The sequence below is a fragment of the Tursiops truncatus genome, chromosome 7 (assembly GCF_011762595.2).
Source record: "Tursiops truncatus isolate mTurTru1 chromosome 7, mTurTru1.mat.Y, whole genome shotgun sequence".
Lineage (NCBI taxonomy): Eukaryota > Metazoa > Chordata > Mammalia > Artiodactyla > Delphinidae > Tursiops > Tursiops truncatus.
Window position 1 is genome coordinate 82,205,405 of NC_047040.1, and position 16,986 is coordinate 82,222,390.

The window sequence follows — 16,986 nt, forward strand, 5'->3', positions numbered from 1 at the left end:
GCAATATGGCAGATGACATTAAAGGCTGTAATAGGAAGCATTTAAGACTGTTGGTATCTGGGAAGAAGAGTTAGGTACAGGAGAGGGTAAAACATGATATATATATTTTTAATCTTAGAGAGGTTATGACCAGAACAGGATAAGTTAGATTTTTTTTATAAGTGATTTTTTAGCCAGTGAGACTAGATGGATATGTAGAGAGAAAGTATGGAGAGAGAAGAGCAGGGAATAAAGGAGAAAGAGGAATGATAAAGGAGACAGAAAAGAACAGTGGGACAGAGACCAGAGTTTCAAGAAGAAAGTGTTCCTTGTGATCAAATACAACAGAGAGACAATTAGATCCATACTGAAGATCACTAGTACTGTATCTGCTTAGTTTATAAAGTTCTTTCACAGTGATTCATTTCATTTACAAGTTTCAGGTCTTCTCCGTAATTCTCTGAGGAAGAGGTAGTAGGTATTCTCATTTTCAGAAAATAGATTGGGTCAAGGTTACACCGCAGTTTCCATAGATCAGTGGCTCTCAAAATGAGGTTCCCTGGGGTTTCCCTGGTGGCGCAGTGGTTGAGAGTTCGCCTGCTGATGCAGGGGACACGGGTTTGTGCCCCGGTTTGGGAGGATCCCACATGCCACGGAGTGGCTGGGCCCATGGGCCATGGCCGCTGGGCCTGCACGTCCGGAGCCTGTGCTCCGCAACGGGAGAGGCCACAACGGTGAGAGGCCCGTGTACCGGTAATAAAAAAAAAAAAAAAAAAAAAAAATGAGGTTCCCAGGTCAGCAGCAGCAGCAGAACCTGGGAATTTGTTGGAAATGCAAATTCTTGGGCCCTATTCCAGATCTACTGAATCAGATACACTGGGGGTGGAGCCCAGCAATCTGTGTTTTAACAAGCTCTCCAGGTAATTCTGATGCACACTAAATTTGGGAACCACCAACTTCCATATAGCCAGCATGTGGTGGAGGGAAGACAGATGCCAGAGGGTTAAAGAGTGAGTGGGAAGTAAAAAAGGAAGGCAGCTGGGGTGGTCACTTTCCCCAGTTAGGTCTGACCTCATTTCCTGGTCTTGTGGTTGGAGGGTGCTCATTCAAGAACTCTGGATTCTGCTTTATCAGTACTATCTTGACTTACATTTGACTATAAATCACTTTGTTAATGCATTTGTTCAGTGCTATTATAGTTGTGGGAGTACAGACTTTTCAATTAAAAATCAAATTTTATTAGTGGAAGGAAGAACCTCATTTAAAAAAATTCTTATAGTGTGTAGCATGGTGATCAAAACTATGATTTCTTAACAAAGACTCACTAACATCTCTGTGCATTTAGAAACTACAATGTTCAGGCATAATCCTGCTGTGGCTATTTAGGAAAAACATGAAAAAAGACTCATAGAACAGTCTTTTTTTTTTTCTTTAACATCTTTATTGGAGTATAATTGCTTTAGAATGTTGTGTTAGTTTCTGCTGTATAACAAAGTGAATCAACTATACATATACATATATCCCCAAATTTCCTCCCTCTTGCGTCTCCCTCCCACCCTCTCTATCCCACCCCTCTAGGTGGGTCACAAAGCACTGAGCTGATCTCCCTGTGCTATGCGGCTGCTTCCCACTAGCTATCTATTTTACATTTGGTAGTGTATATATGTCCATGCCACTCTCTCACTTTGTCCCAGCTTACACTTCCCCCTCTTAAGCGATAAAGCCTATACCAGGGCAGGAACTGGTCTTGGGAATACTTGGTGGTCCTGAGAATCAATTAAAGTTGACTGATGAGAGATGACTTAATTTGGCACAAATTAGCAAACTGATACAGCGTCAGTTCAGGGAGAGGTATTAAGAAACCTTTCCCCTTTAACAATTTGGTCTTCTTTACAGAAGAGAATAAACACATTTAACATGAATGTTTCCTATCTCTGCCCCTGTTTATCAGTAAGACTTTTCCTTGTCCCAGTGTCAAAATGGGCAGTCTACTTTTTGTCTTGGACAACCAGCCATTGATCATTCAACCCCAAGTCCTTGGCCTTGACCTTCCCTCCTTGGCATTAATATCATTTCTCTTCTAATCTTCTTGGCTCTAGGCTCTAGTTGTAAAGCTTCCTACCTCTATAGGATCTAAGACATCTGATTTCCTCTCTCTCCTTACAGACATGATTCTTTACCACTTAGGCTGAATGTCTTTGGGTGTTTTATTGTAGCTAAAAGAAGGAAGTAAACAGATTCTGAAGGTACCACTTCTGTACATCGGTTGTTTTTCTGCCCCCTATTTTGGTCAGGTATGTCCTCCAAAGTCCAAGAAGTCAGTCACGGTAGGAACTAACACATTTCCTAGTCCTAAAATAACTTCTGCCTGAGAGAATTTTTGATTGACTAAGGGGAAAAAAAAAACCCTAAAAAACTGTTTTTGGCAATCTTCAACAGGACAGATGGAAATGTGCCTGGCAGGGTTTGATGTTCTAGGATGAAGTTTCCATCACCTTTTGTCTAGTCACAGAAGGTACTTTGGAGTAAGGAAAGGAAAACTGAGTTTGATGTGGGCTCATTTGGCTAGATATACGCTAGTCGGACATGCAAGTTTTTGGCATGTCTGCCTAGTGTTTTCTGTAGTAAATGGGGAGCTCAGTGAGCATTTGATGAAGAAAACATAAGACCTCAACAATTGCAGCAGTGAAAAGAAAACATTAAAATAGGAAACCAAAACTCACATGTGTGCCTATAAATTTCTATAAATGTAGACAAAAACGTACTTATGGGCCAGACCAGAGCCACAACTTAAGGAAAGACCTAGGTTAGATCAACTAAACAATGAATGCTATTGGCAGATTTACCAAGTTTAGGGGCTCAGCAAAGGTGTTCCACAGCTTTTATTTTTGATTTGTGTTGTTAATTAATTAAACACATGTAGCCTTCCTGTGAAGCAAATCAGTGTTCCTCATTTCATGTGTGAGGAAACAAGGGCAGAGAGGATAAATGACTTGCCATTTTGCCAACCAGTAGCATCTCCCTAGCCACATTGCTAGAATTTCCAGTGGGGTTTCAAAGAATGACTTTAATTTCAAATTTAGTCTGGGCTCATGCAAGGCCACTTAGGTGAAATTTTCAGGTCTCTGAAGTCATTCACTTTGTCCCACTTGGGAGGTTGATAATGGTCAGTAAGGGTCTACTAGGAAGGTGTGGGGTTTTAAGTGCTTCTCATAGTGACTTAAATTAGTACTTGTCTTGCTTTCTTAGTATAAACTTGCCATCCCTGAGTGCCACTTATGTGCTACACAGAACAAAGAGCGAGCTTGCTGGAAAATTAATTAATTCAATAATTGGTGGCAAAGGAACTTGAAAGCTTGCCAGACCAGCAGCCCAGTGTGAGTTGTAGCAACAGAATAGAAAAACACCTGAGGAATGAGTTTCATGTTTATTTCTTGGGTACTGTAATAATTAGCAATAAGGGAAAGGGGCTATTGAGAGCAAACACAATGGATTCAATTTTTCTCTGGCATGATGGGAGCTCTCCATGTAGAGAGACCCCCTATACAAGATGGAACACTCAGAGTGTATTGGTAGAAGAGGAAAGTAAGCAGATTGTCATGGGAGAGCTAACTGTGTCTTGGAAGCCTGGATCAATCCACATAAATTAGTGAGGACAGTGTGTCTCCTTATGCGAACTGTGCAGAGAGGGCACAGAAATTATAGCATCCACAGATGGAAATGGGGTTTAAGAACATCCGGGATTTTGAAGGATAAGATGTCACCTATTGGCAATGCTGGTGGGGTGGCAGGGAAGGAGGACAATGAAAATCCAGTATTAGGATTGAGACAGGCATGCCTGGAAGATGGGAATGTTTAAAGGAGTGGGCAGTGGAAGATTCCAGGCGTGTGCTTCATTCCACAATCTGTAAATACAGAGATTATCACTCTTGCATTTTGCCAGTGGGAAAGGGAACTAATTAATTAGAGGAAAAGAGGATGTTACCGTATTGGGACATTTTGAATTTCAGTGGAGAAGTTGTCAGAGTGTTTCAGAATGAGTCAGGAGGAGCTAAATGTTTAGGGGTGCATGGTTTGTGAGTGCATGATTCAGAGGGGGAATTTTATGTGCTAAAAATGTCATTAAGTGGGCTTTCCTTTTTTTTTTTTTTTTTGAGTTCAAAGTTTCCTTACTGGCAGCAAAATTCTAACATGATGTGATTATACTTAGGGAACTATGTTTTAAAGATCTGAAACTCAAATACTTTTATATATATATGAATTTTAATAGGGTCATTTCCTATAATGACCTTTCTTAAATCAACCTTGATAAACACATCAGCAGGTGTTGAATGGCTGGATGAAGAAAATCATGTCAAGTTCTGAAGGGAGATCAGAAAGGACTCAGTAAAGATATATTCATAACCTAAAGTCCTACTTTCAATATATATCAAAATACCCAAAGATTTCTATATTCTTTCTTCCTCTAAACTCTTTTGGGCTAGGGGTCTATCTTATGGGAATAATCCAGATTACGGAAAAAGTTAATGTACAGTAGAAAACATTTTGAAAAACAAGAAGCAAACAGAATAATGCACAAATAAATGACATTTATAGAGACATTTTGTAGAGCATGCTATTTATGTTCTATTAAACATCAATAAAATGATGGTTATGAAGACTATATAATGAATATGTAAAAAGCACAGAAACTTATGATTAATGGAACATTTAGGATAATAATAACTAACATTTATTTTGCACCTATTAGGTAATAACTCATTTTAAGTCCTTTAAAAGTTTTAATTCGGAAGATGGCAGAAGAGTAAGACGCGGAGATCACCTTCCTCCCCACAGATACATCAGAAATACATCTACACGGGGAACAACTCTTACAGAACACCTACTGAACGCTGGCAGAAGACCTCAGACCTCCCAAAAGGCAAGAAACTCCCCACGTACCTGGGTAAGGCAAAAGAAAAAAGAATAAATAGAGACAAAAGAATAGGGACGGGACCTGCACCAGTGGGAGGGAGCCGTGAAGGAGGAAAGGTTTCCACACACTGGAAGCCCCTCCTTGGGCAGAGACTGCGGGTGGCTGAGTGGGAAAGCTTCGGAGCCGCGAAGGAGAGCACAGCAACAGGGGTGCGCAGGGCAAAGCGGAGAGATTCCCGCACAGAGGATCGGTGCCGACCAGCACTAACCAGCCCGAGAGGCTTGTCTGCTCACCTGTCGGGTCGGGCTGGGGGCTGGGAGCTGAGGCTCGGGCTTCCATCGGAACGCAGGGAGAGGACTGGAGGCGTGAACACAGCCTAAAGGGGTTAGGGCACCATGGCTAGCCGGGAGGGAGTCCGGGAAAAAGTCAGTACCTGCCGAAGAGGCAAGAGACTTTTTCTTCCCTCTTTGTTTCCTGGTGCCAGAGGAGAGGGGATTAAGAGCGCTGCTTAAAGGAGCTCTAGAGACGGGCGCGAGCTGCGGCTAACAGCACAGACCCCAGAGACGGGCAGGAGATGCCACGGCTGCTGCTGCCGCCAGCAAGAAGCCTGTGTGCGAGCACAGGTCACTCTCCACACCTCCCTTCCGGGGAGCTGTGCAGCCTGCCACTCACTGCCAGGGTCCCGGGATCCAGGGACAACTTCCACGGGAGAACGCACAGTGTGCCACAGGCTGGTGCAACGTCCTGCTGGCCTCTGCCGCCAGGCTCGCCCCGCACTCCGTACCCCTCCCTCCTCCGGCCTGAGTGAGCCGGAACCCCTGAATCAGCAGCTCCTTTAACCCCGTCCTGTCTGAGAGAAGAACAGACGCCCTCAGGTGACCTACATGCAGAGGTGGGGCCAAATCCAAGGCTGAACCCCGGGAGCTGTGCAAACAAAGAAGAGAAAGGGATATTTCTCCCAGAAGCCTCAGGAGCAGCGGATTAAATCTCCACAATCAACTTGATGTACCCTGCAACTGTGGGATACCTGAATAGACAACAAATCATCCGAAATTGAGGAGGTGGACTTTGAGAGCAAGATTTATGATTTTTTTCCCCTTTTCCTCTTTTTGTGAGTGTGTATGTGTATGCTTCTGTGTGAGATTTTGTCTGTATAGCTTTGCTTTCACCATTCGTCCTAGGGTTCTATCTATTTTGTTTTGTTTTTTTTTTTACTTAAAAAATTGTTTTTTTCTTTTTTTTTTTTTTTTTTTTTTTTTTTTTTTTCTCTGTGACACAGGGCAAAAGCAGTTATTTATTTATTTATTTATTTTTTTTTTTTTTAACATCTTTATTGGGGTATAATTACTTTACAATGGTGTGTTAGTTTCTGCTTTATAACAAAGTGAATCAGTTATACATATACATATGTTCCCATATCTCTTCCCTCTTGCGTCTCCCTCCCTCCCACCCTCCCTATCCCACCCCTCCAGGCTGTCACAGAGCACCGAGCCAATATCCCTGTGCCATGCGGCTGCTTCCCACTAGCTATCTACCTTACTGCGTTTGTTAGTGTGTATATGTCCATGACTCTCTCTCGCCCCGTCACAGCTCACCCTTCCCCCTCCCCATAACCTCAAGTCCGTTCTCTAGGAGGTCTGCGTCTCTATTCCTGCCTTACCCCTAGGTTCTTCATGACATTTTTTTTTTCTTAAATTCCATATATATGTGTTAGCATACTGTATTTGTCTTTTTCTTTCTGACTTACTTCACTGTGTATGACAGACTCTAGGTCTATCCACCTCATTACAAGTAGCTCAATTTCGTTTCTTTTTATGGCTGAGTAATATTCCATTGTATATATGTGCCACATCTTCTTTATCCATTCATCCGATGATGGGCACTTAGGTTGTTTCCATCTCCGGGCTATTGTAAATAGAGCTGCGATGAACATTTTGGTACATGACTCTTTTTGAATTTCGGTTTTCTCAGGGTATATGCCCAGTAGTGGGATTGCTGGGTCATATGGTAGTTCTATTTGTAGTTTTTTAAGGAACCTCCATACTGTTCTCCATAGTGGCTGAACCAATTCACATTCCCACCAGCAGTGCAAGAGGGTTCCCTTTTCTCCACACCCTCTCCAGCATTTATTGTTTCTAGATTTATTGATGATGGCCATTCTGACTGGTGTGAGATGATATCTCATTGTAGTTTTGATTTGCATTTCTCTAATGATTAATGATGTTGAGCATTCTTTCATGTGTTTGTTGGCAGTCTGTATATCTTCTTTGGAGAAATGTCTATTTAGGTCTTCTGCCCATTTTTGGATTGGGTTGTTTGTTTTTTTGTTGTTGAGCTGCATGAGCTGCTTGTAAATTTTGGAGATTAATCCTTTGTCAGTTGCTTCATTTGCAAAAATTTTCTCCCATTCTGAGGGTTGTCTTTTGGTCTTGTTTATGGTTTCCTTTGCTGTGCAAAAGCTTTGAAGTTTCATTAGGTCCCATTTGTTTATTTTTGTTTTTATTTCCATTACTCTAGGGGGTGGGTCAGAAAGAATCTTGCTGTGATTTATGTCATAGAGTGTTCTGCCTATGTTTTCCTCTAATAGTTTGATAGTTTCTGGCCTTATATTTAGGTCTTTAATCCATTTTGAGCTTATTTTTGTGTATGGTGTTAGGGAGTGTTCTAATTTCATTCTTTTACATGTACCTGTCCAGTTTTCCCAGCACCATTTATTGAAGAGGCTGTCCTTTTTCCACTGTACATTCCTGCCACCTTTATCAAAGATAAGGTGTCCATATGTGCATGGGTTTATCTCTGGGCTTTCTATCCTGTTCCATTGATCTATCTTTCTGTTTTTGTGCCAGTACCATACCGTCTTGATAACTGTAGCTTTGTAGTATAGTCTGAAGTCAGGGAGCCTGATTCCTCCAGTTCCTTTTTTTGTTCTCAAGATTGCTTTGGCTATTCGGGGTCTTTTGTGTTTCCATACAAATTGCGAAATTTTTTGTTCTAGTTCTGTGAAAAATGCCAATGGTAGTTTGATAGGGATTGCATTGAATCTATAGATTGCTTTGGGTAGTAGAGTCATTTTCACAATGTTGATTCTTCCAATCCAAGAACATGGTATATGTCTCCATCTATTTGTATCATCTTTAATTTCTTTCATCAGTGTCTTATAGTTTTCTGCATACAGGTCTTTTGTCTCCTTAGGTAGGTTTATTCCTAGATATTTTATTCTTTTTGTTGCAATGGTAAATGGGAGTGTTTTCTTGATTTCACTTTCAGATTTTTCATCATTAGTATATAGGAATGCCAGAGATTTCTGTGCATTAATTTTGTATCCTGCTACTTTACCAAATTCATTGATTAGCTCTAGTAGTTTTCTGGTAGCATCTTTAGGATTCTCTATGTATAGGATCATGTCATCTGCAAACAGTGACAGCTTTACTTCTTCTTTTCCGATTTGGATTCCTTTTATTTCCTTCTCTTCTCTGATTGCTGTGGCTAAAACTTCCAAAACTATGTTGAATAAGAGTGGTGAGAGTGGGCACCCTTGTCTTGTTCCTGATCTTAGTGGAAATGCTTTCAGTTTTTCACCATTGAGGATGATGTTTGCTGTGGGCTTGTCGTATATGGCCTTTATTATGTTGAGGAAAGTTCCCTCTATGCCTACTTTCTGCAGGGTTTTTATCATAAATGGGTGTTGAATTTTGTCAAAAGCTTTCTCTGCATCTATTGAGATGATCATATGGTTTTTTTCCTTCAGTTTGTTAATATGGTTTATCACATTGATAGATTTGCGTATATTGAAGAATCCTTGCATTCCTGGAACAAACCCCACTTGATCATGGTGTATGATCCTTTTAATGTGCTGTTGGATTCTGTTTGCTAGTATTTTGTTGAGGATTTTTGCATCTATGTTCATCAGTGATATTGGTCTGTAGTTTTCTTTCTTTGTGACATCCTTGCCTGGTTTTGGTATCAAGGTGATGGTGGCCTCGTAGAATGAGTTTGGGAGTGTTCCTCCCTCTGCTATATTTTGGAAGAGTTTGAGAAGGATAGGTGTTAGCTCTTCTCTAAATGTTTGATAGAATTCGCCTGTGAAGCCATCTGGTCCTGGGCTTTTCTTTGTTGGAAGATTTTTAATCACAGTTTCAATTTCAGTGCTTGTGATTGGTCTGTTCATATTTTCTATTTCTTCCTGATTCAGTCTTGGCAGGTTGTGCATTTCTAAGAATTTGTCCATTTCTTCCAGATTGTCCATTTTATTGGCATAGAGTTGCTTGTAGTAATCTCTCATGATCTCTTTTATTTCTGCAGTGTCAGTTGTTACCTCTCCTTTTTCATTTCTAATTCTATTGATTTGAGTCTTCTCCCTTTTTTTCTTGATAAGTCTGGCTAATGGTTTATCTATTTTGTTTATCTTCTCAAAGAACCAGCTTTTAGTTTCATTGATCTTTGCTATTGTTTCCTTCATTTCTTTTTCATTTATTTCTGATCTGATTTTTATGATTTCTTTCCTTCTGCTAGCTTTGGGGTTTTTTTGTTCTTCTTTCTCTAATTGCTTGAGGTGCAAGGTTAGGTTGTTTATTCTAGATGTTTCCTGCTTCTTAAGGTGGGCTTGTATTGCTATAAACTTCCCCCTTAGAACTGCTTTTGCTGCATCCCACAGGTTTTGGGTCGTTGTGTCTCCATTGTCATTTGTTTCTAGGTATTTTTTGATTTCCTCTTTGATTTCTTCAGTGATCACTTCATTATTAAGTAGTGTATTGTTTAGCCTCCATGTGTTTGTATTTTTTACAGATCTTTTCCTGTAATTGATATCTAGTCTCATGGCGTTGTGGTCAGAAAAGATACTTGATACAATTTCAATTTTCTTAAATTTGCCAAGGCTTGATTTGTGACCCAAGATATGATCTATCCTGGAGAATGTTCCGTGAGCACTTGAGAAAAATGTGTATTCTGTTGTTTTTGGATGGAGTGTCCTATAAATATCAATTAAGTCCATCTTGTTTAATGTATCATTTAAAGCTTGTGTTTCCTTATTTATTTTCATTTTGGATGATCTGTCCATGGGTGAAAGTGGGGTGTTTAAGTCCCCTACTATGAATGTGTTACTGTCAATTTCCCCTTTTATGGCTGTTAGTATTTGCCTTATGTATTGAGGTGCTCCTATGTTGGGTGCATAAATATTTACAATTGTTATATCTTCTTCTTGGATCGATCCCTTGATCATTATGTAGTGTCCTTCTTTGTCTCTTTTAATAGTCCTTATTTTAAAGTCTATTTTGTCTGATATGAGAATTGCTACTCCAGCTTTCTTTTGGTTTCCATTTGCATGGAATATCTTTTTCCATCCCCTTACTTTTAGTCTGTATGTGTCTCTAGGTCTGAAGTGGGTCTCTTGTAGACAGCATATGTAAGGGTCTTGTTTTTGTATCCATTCAGCTAGTCTGTGTCTTTTGGTGGGAGCATTTAGTCCATTTACATTTAAGGTAATTATCGATATGTATGTTCCTATTCCCATTTTCTATATTGTTTTGGGTTCGTTATTATAGGTCTTTTCCTTCTCTTGTGTTTCTTGCCTAGAGAAGATCCTTTAGCATTTGTTGTAAAGCTGGTTTGGTGGTGCTGAACTCTCTCAGCTTTTGCTTGTCTGTAAAGGTTTTAATTTCTCCATCAAATCTGAATGAGATCCTTGCTGGGTAGAGTAGTCTTGGTTGCAGGTTTTTCTCCTTCATCACTTTCAGTATGTCCTGCCACTCCCTTCTGGCTTGTAGGGTTTCTGCTGAAAGATCAGCTGTTAACCTTATGGGGATTCCCTTATGTGTTATTTGTTGTTTTTCCCTTGCTGCTTTTAATATGCTTTCTTTGTATTTAATTTTTGACAGTTTGATTAATATGTGTCTTGGCGTATTTCTCCTTGTATTTATCCTGTATGGGACTCTCTGTGCTTCCTGGACTTGGTTAACTATTTCCTTTCCCATATTAGGGAAGTTTTCAACTATAATCTCTTCAAATATTTTCTCAGTCCCTTTCTTTTTCTCTTCTTCTTCTGGAACCCCTATAATTCGAATGTTGGTGCGTTTAATGTTGTCCCAGAGGTCTCTGAGACTGTCCTCAGTTCTTTTCATTCTTTTTTCTTTATTCTGCTCTGCAGTAGTTATTTCCACTATTTTATCTTCCAGGTCACTTATCCGTTCTTCTGCCTCAGTTATTCTGCTATTGATCCCATCTAGAGTATTTTTAATTTCATTTATTGTGTTGTTCATCGTTGCTTGTTTCATCTTTAGTTCTTCTAGGTCCTTGTTAACTGATTCTTGCATTTTGTCCATTCTATTGTCCATTCTATCTCCAAGATTTCGGATCAACCTTACTATCATTATTCTGAATTCTTTTTCAGGTAGACTGCCTATTTCCTCTTCATTTGTTAGGTCTGGTGCATTTTTATCTTGCTCCTTTATCTGCTGTGTGTTTTTCTGTTTTCTCATTTTGCTTATCTTACTGTGTTTGGGGTCTCCTTTTTGCAGGCTGCAGGTTCGTAGTTCCTCCTGTTTTTGATGTCTGTCTCCAGTGGCTAAGGTTGGTTCAGTGGGTTGTGTAGGCTTCCTGGTGGAGGGGACTAGTGCCTGTGTTGTGGTGGAAGAGGCTGGATCTTGTCTCTCTAGTGGGCAGGTTCACGTCTGGTGGTGTGTTTTGGGGTGTCTGTGGCCTTATTATGATTTTAGGCAGCCTCTCTGCTAATGGGTGGGGTTGTGTTCCTGTTTTGCTAGTTGTTTGGCACAGGTTGTCCAGCACTGTGGCTTGCTGGTCGTTGAGTGAAGCTGGGTGCTGGTGTTAAGATGGGGGTCTCTGGGAGATTTTCGCCGTTTGATATTATCTGGAGCTGGGAGGTCTCTTGTGAACCAGTGTCTTGAAGTTGGCTCTCCTACCTCAGAGGCAGAGCCCTGCCTCCTGGCTGGAGCACCAAGAGCCTTTCATCCACACGGCTCAGAATAAAAGGGAGAAAAAGTAGAGGGAATTAGTAGACGTATGAGGAAAGAAAGAAGGAAAGGAGGGAAGGAAGGAGGGAAGGAAGGAAGGAAGGAAGGAAGAAAGAAAGAAAGAAGCAAAGAAGGAAAAAAGGCAAGAAGGAACGAAAGGAGGGAGGGAGGGAGGGAGGAAGGAAGGAGGGAAAGAAGGAAAAACAAAAAGAAAAAAGATACAGTAAAAATAAAATAAAGTATAATAAAGTTATTGAATTAAAAAATTCTTAATTAGAAAAAAAAAAAGGACGGATAGAACCTTAGGACAAATGTTGGAAGCAAAGCTGTACAAAGTCTTACACAGAAGCGTACACATACACCCTCACAAAAAGAGGTAAAGGGGGAAAAATCATAAATCTTGCTGTCAGAGACCACCTCCTCAATTTGGGATGATTCGTTGTCTAAAGGAGGGAAGGAAGGAGGGAAGGAAGGAAGGAAGGAAGGAAGAAAGAAAGAAGCAAGGAAGGAAAGAAGGCAAGAAGGAACGAAAGGAGGGAGGGAGGAAGGAAGGAAGGAGGGAAAGAAGGGAAAACAGAAAGAAGATACAGTAAAAATAAAATAGAGTATAATAAAGTTATTGAATTAAAAAAATTCTTAATTAGAAAAAAAAAAAAAAAAGGGACGGATAGAACCTTAGGACAAATGTTGGAAGCAAAGCTGTACAGACAAAGTCTCACACAGAAGCGTACACATACACCCTCACAAAAAGAGGTAAAGGGGGAAAAATCATAAATCTTGCTGTCAGAGACCACCTCCTCAATTTGGGATGATTCGTTGTCTAAAGGAGGGAAGGAAGGAGGGAAGGAAGGAAGGAAGGAAGGAAGAAAGAAAGAAGCAAGGAAGGAAAGAAGGCAAGAAGGAACGAAAGGAGGGAGGGAGGAAGGAAGGAAGGAGGGAAAGAAGGGAAAACAGAAAGAAGATACAGTAAAAATAAAATAGAGTATAATAAAGTTATTGAATTAAAAAAATTCTTAATTAGAAAAAAAAAAAAAAAGGGACGGATAGAACCTTAGGACAAATGTTGGAAGCAAAGCTATACAGACAAAGTCTCACACAGAAGCGTACACATACACCGTCACAAAAAGAGGTAAAGGGGGAAAAATCATAAATCTTGCTGTCAGAGACCACCTCCTCAATTTGGGATGATTCGTTGTCTAAAGGAGGGAAGGAAGGAAGGAAAGAAAGAAAGAAAGAAAGGACGAAGGTAAAGTATAATAACGTTCTTAAAATTAAAATTGATTATTAAGAAAAAAAATTTTAAGAAAAAAACCATGGACGGATAGAACCTAGGACAAATGGTGGAAGCAAGACTATACAGACAAGATCTCACACAGAAGCATACACATACACATTCACAAAAAGAGGAATAGGGAGAAAAATCATAGATCTTGCTCCCAAAGTCCACCTCCTTAATTTGGGATGATTGGCTGTCTATTCATGTATTCCACAGATGCAGGGTACATCAAGTTGATTGTGGAGCTTTAATCCGCTGCTTCTGAGGCTGCTGGGAGAGATTTCCCTTTCTCTTCTTTGTTCTCACAGCTCACAGGGGCTCAGCTTTGGATTTGGCCCTTCCTCTGCGTGTAGGTCGCTGGAGGGCGTCTGTTTTTTGCTCAGACAGGACGGGGTTAAAGGAGCCGCTGATTCGGGGGTTCTGGCGTACGGAGGCCGGCGGCGGGGAGGGAGGGGCACGGAATGCGGGGCGGGCCTGCGGCGGCAAAGTCCGGCCACCAGCCCGAGGCCCGCCGTGCGCTCTCCCGGGGAAGTCGTCCCCGGATCCCGGGAACCCGGCAGTGGCGGGCTGCACAGGCTCCGCGGAAGAGGGGAGTGGAGAGCGACCTGCGCTCGCACACAGGCCCCTTGGTGGCGGCAGCAGCAGCCCCAACGTCTCCCGCCCGCCTTGGGGTCCGCGCCTCCAGCCGCGGCTTGCGCCCGTCTCTGGAGTCAGCGCCCTCAGCCGCGGCTCGCGCCCGTCTCTGGGGTCCGCGCCCTCAGCCGCGGCTCGCGCCCGTCTCTGGGGTCCACGCTTTCAGCCGCGGCTCGCGCCCGTCTCTGGGGTCCGCGCTTTCAGCCGCGGCTCGCGCCCGTCTCTGGGGTCCGCGCTTTCAGCCGCGGCTCGCGCCCGTCTCTGGGGTCCGTGCTTTCAGCCGCGGCTCTCGCCCGTCTCTGGGGTTCGCGCTTTTAGCCGCGGCTCGCGCCCGTCTCTGGAGTTCCTTTAAGCAGCGTTCTTAAACCCCTCTCCTCACGCACCAGGAAACAAAGAGGGAAGAAAAAGTCTCTTGCCTCTTCGGCAGGTGCAGGCTTTTCCCCGGACTCCCTCCCGGCTAGCTGTGGTGCACTAACCCCTTCAGGCTATGTTCAAGCCGCCAACCCCAGTCCTCTCCCTGCGCTCCGTCCGAAACCGAAACCCTAGCCTCAGAGCCTCAGCTCGCAGCCCCGCCCGTCCCGGCGGGTGAGCAGACAAGCCTCTCGGGCTGGTGAGTGCCGGTCGGCACCGATCCTCTGTGCGGGAATCTCCCCGCTTTGCCCTCCGCACCCGTTGCTGTGCACTCCTCCGCGGCTTCGAAGCTCCCCCCTCCGCCTCCCGCCGTCTCCGCCTGCGAAGGGGCTTCCTAGTGTGTGGAAACTTTTCCTCCTTCACAGCTCCCTCCCACTGGTGCAGGTGCCGTCCCTATTCTTTTGTCTCTGTTTATTCTTTTTTCCTTTTGCCCTACCCAGGTACGTGGGGAGTTTCTTGCCTTTTGGGAGGTCTGAGGTCTTCTGCCAGCCTTCAGTAGGTGTTCTGCAGGAGTTGTTCCACGTGTAGATGTATTTCTGGTGTATCTGTGGAGAGGAAGGTGATCTCCGCGTCTTACTCTTCCGCCATCTTCCCTTACTCTCCCCTGTTTTTTTCTTAATAATTATATTTTTATTTTAATAACTTTACTTTATTTTACCTTACTTTATTTTATTTTATCCTCTTTCTTTCTTTCTACGTTTTCTCCCTTTCATTCTGAGCCATGTGGATGAAAGGCTCTTGGTGCTACAGCCAGAAGTCAGTGCTGTGCCTCTGAGCAGGGAGAGCCAACTTCAGGACACTGGTCCACAAGAGACCTCCCATCTCCACGTAATATCAAATGGTGAAAAATCTCCCAGAGATCTCCACCTCAACACCAACACCCAGCTTCACTCAATGACCAGCGAGATACAGTGCTGGACACCCTATGCCAAACAACTAGCAAGACAGGAACACAACCCCACCCATTAGCAGAGAGGCTGCCTAAAATCAAAGTAAGTCCAAGGACACCCCAAAACACACCACCAGACGTGGACCTGCCCACCAGAAAGACAAGATCCTGCCTCATCCACCAGAACACAGGCACTAGTCCCTTCCACGAGGAAGCCTACACAACCTACTGAACCAACTTTAGCCACTGGGGACAGACACCAAAAACAACAGGAACTATGAACCTGCAGGCTGCAAAAAGGAGACCCCAAACCCAGTAAGATAAGCAAAATGAGAAGACTGAAAAACACACAGCAGATGAAGGAGCAAGATAAAAACCCACCAGACCTAACAAATGAAGAGGAAATAGGCAGTCTACCTGAAAAAGAATTCAGAATAATGACAGTAAAGATGATCCAAAATCTTGGAAATAGAATAGACAAAATGCAAGAAACATTTAACAAGGACCTAGAAGAACTAAAGATAAAACAAGCAGTGATGAACAACACAATAACTGAAATTAAAAATACTCTAGATGGGATCAGTAGCAGAATAACTGAGGCAGAAGAACGGATCAGTGACCTGGAAGATAAAATACTCGAAATAACTACTGCAGAGAAGAATAAAGAAAAAAGAATGAAAAGAACTGAGGACAGTCTCAGAGACCTCTGGGACAACATTAAACACACCAACATTCGAATTACAGGGGTTCGAGAAGAAGAGAAGAAGAAAGGGACTAAGAAAATATTTGAAGAGATTATAGTTGAAAACTTCCATAATATGGGAAAGGAAATAGTTAATGAAGTCCAGGAAGCACAGCGAGTCCCATACAGGATAAATCCAAGGAGAAACACACCAAGACACATATTAATCAAACTGTCAAAAATTAAATACAAAGAAAACATATTAAAGCAGCAAGGGGAAAACAACAAATAACACACAAGGGAATCCCCATAAGGTTAACAGCTGATCTTTCAGCAGAAACTCTGCAAGCCAGAAGGGACTGGCAGGACATATTTAAAGTGATGAAGGAGAAAAACCTACAACCAAGATTACTCTACCCAGCAAGGATCTCATTCAGATTTGATGGAGAAATTAAAACCTTTACAGACAAGCAAAAGCTGAGAGAGTTCAGCACCACCAAACCAGCTTTACAACAAATGCTAAAGGAACTTCTCTAGGCAAGAAACACAAGAGAAGGAAAAGACCTATAATAACACACCAAAAAACAATTAAGAAAATGGGAATAGGAAAATACATATCAATAATTACCTTAAATGTAAATGGATTAAATGCTCCTACCAAAAGACACAGACTGGCTGAATGGATACAAAAACAAGACCCATATATATGCTGTCTACAAGAGACCCATTTCAGACCTAGAGACACATACAGACTGAAAGTGAGGGGATGGAAAAAGATATTCCATGCAAATGGAAACCAAAAGAAAGCTGGAGTAGCAATTCTCATATGAGGTAAAATAGACTTAAAAATAAAGACTATTACAAGAGGCAAGGAAGGACACTACATAATGATCAAGGGATCGATCCAAGAAGAAGATATAACAATTGTAAATATTTATGCACCCAACATAGGAGCACCTCAATACATAAGTCAAATACTAACAGCCATAAAAGGGGAAATCAACAGTAACACATTCATAGTAGGGGACGTTAACACCCCACTTTCACCAATGGATAGATCATCCAAAATGAAAATAAATAAGGAAACACAAGCTTTAAATGATACATTAAACAAGATGGACTTAATTGATATTTATAGGACATTCCATCCAAAAACAACAGAATACACATTTTTCTCAAGTGCTCATGGCACATTCTCCAGGATAGATCATATCCTGGGTCACAAATCAAGCCTTG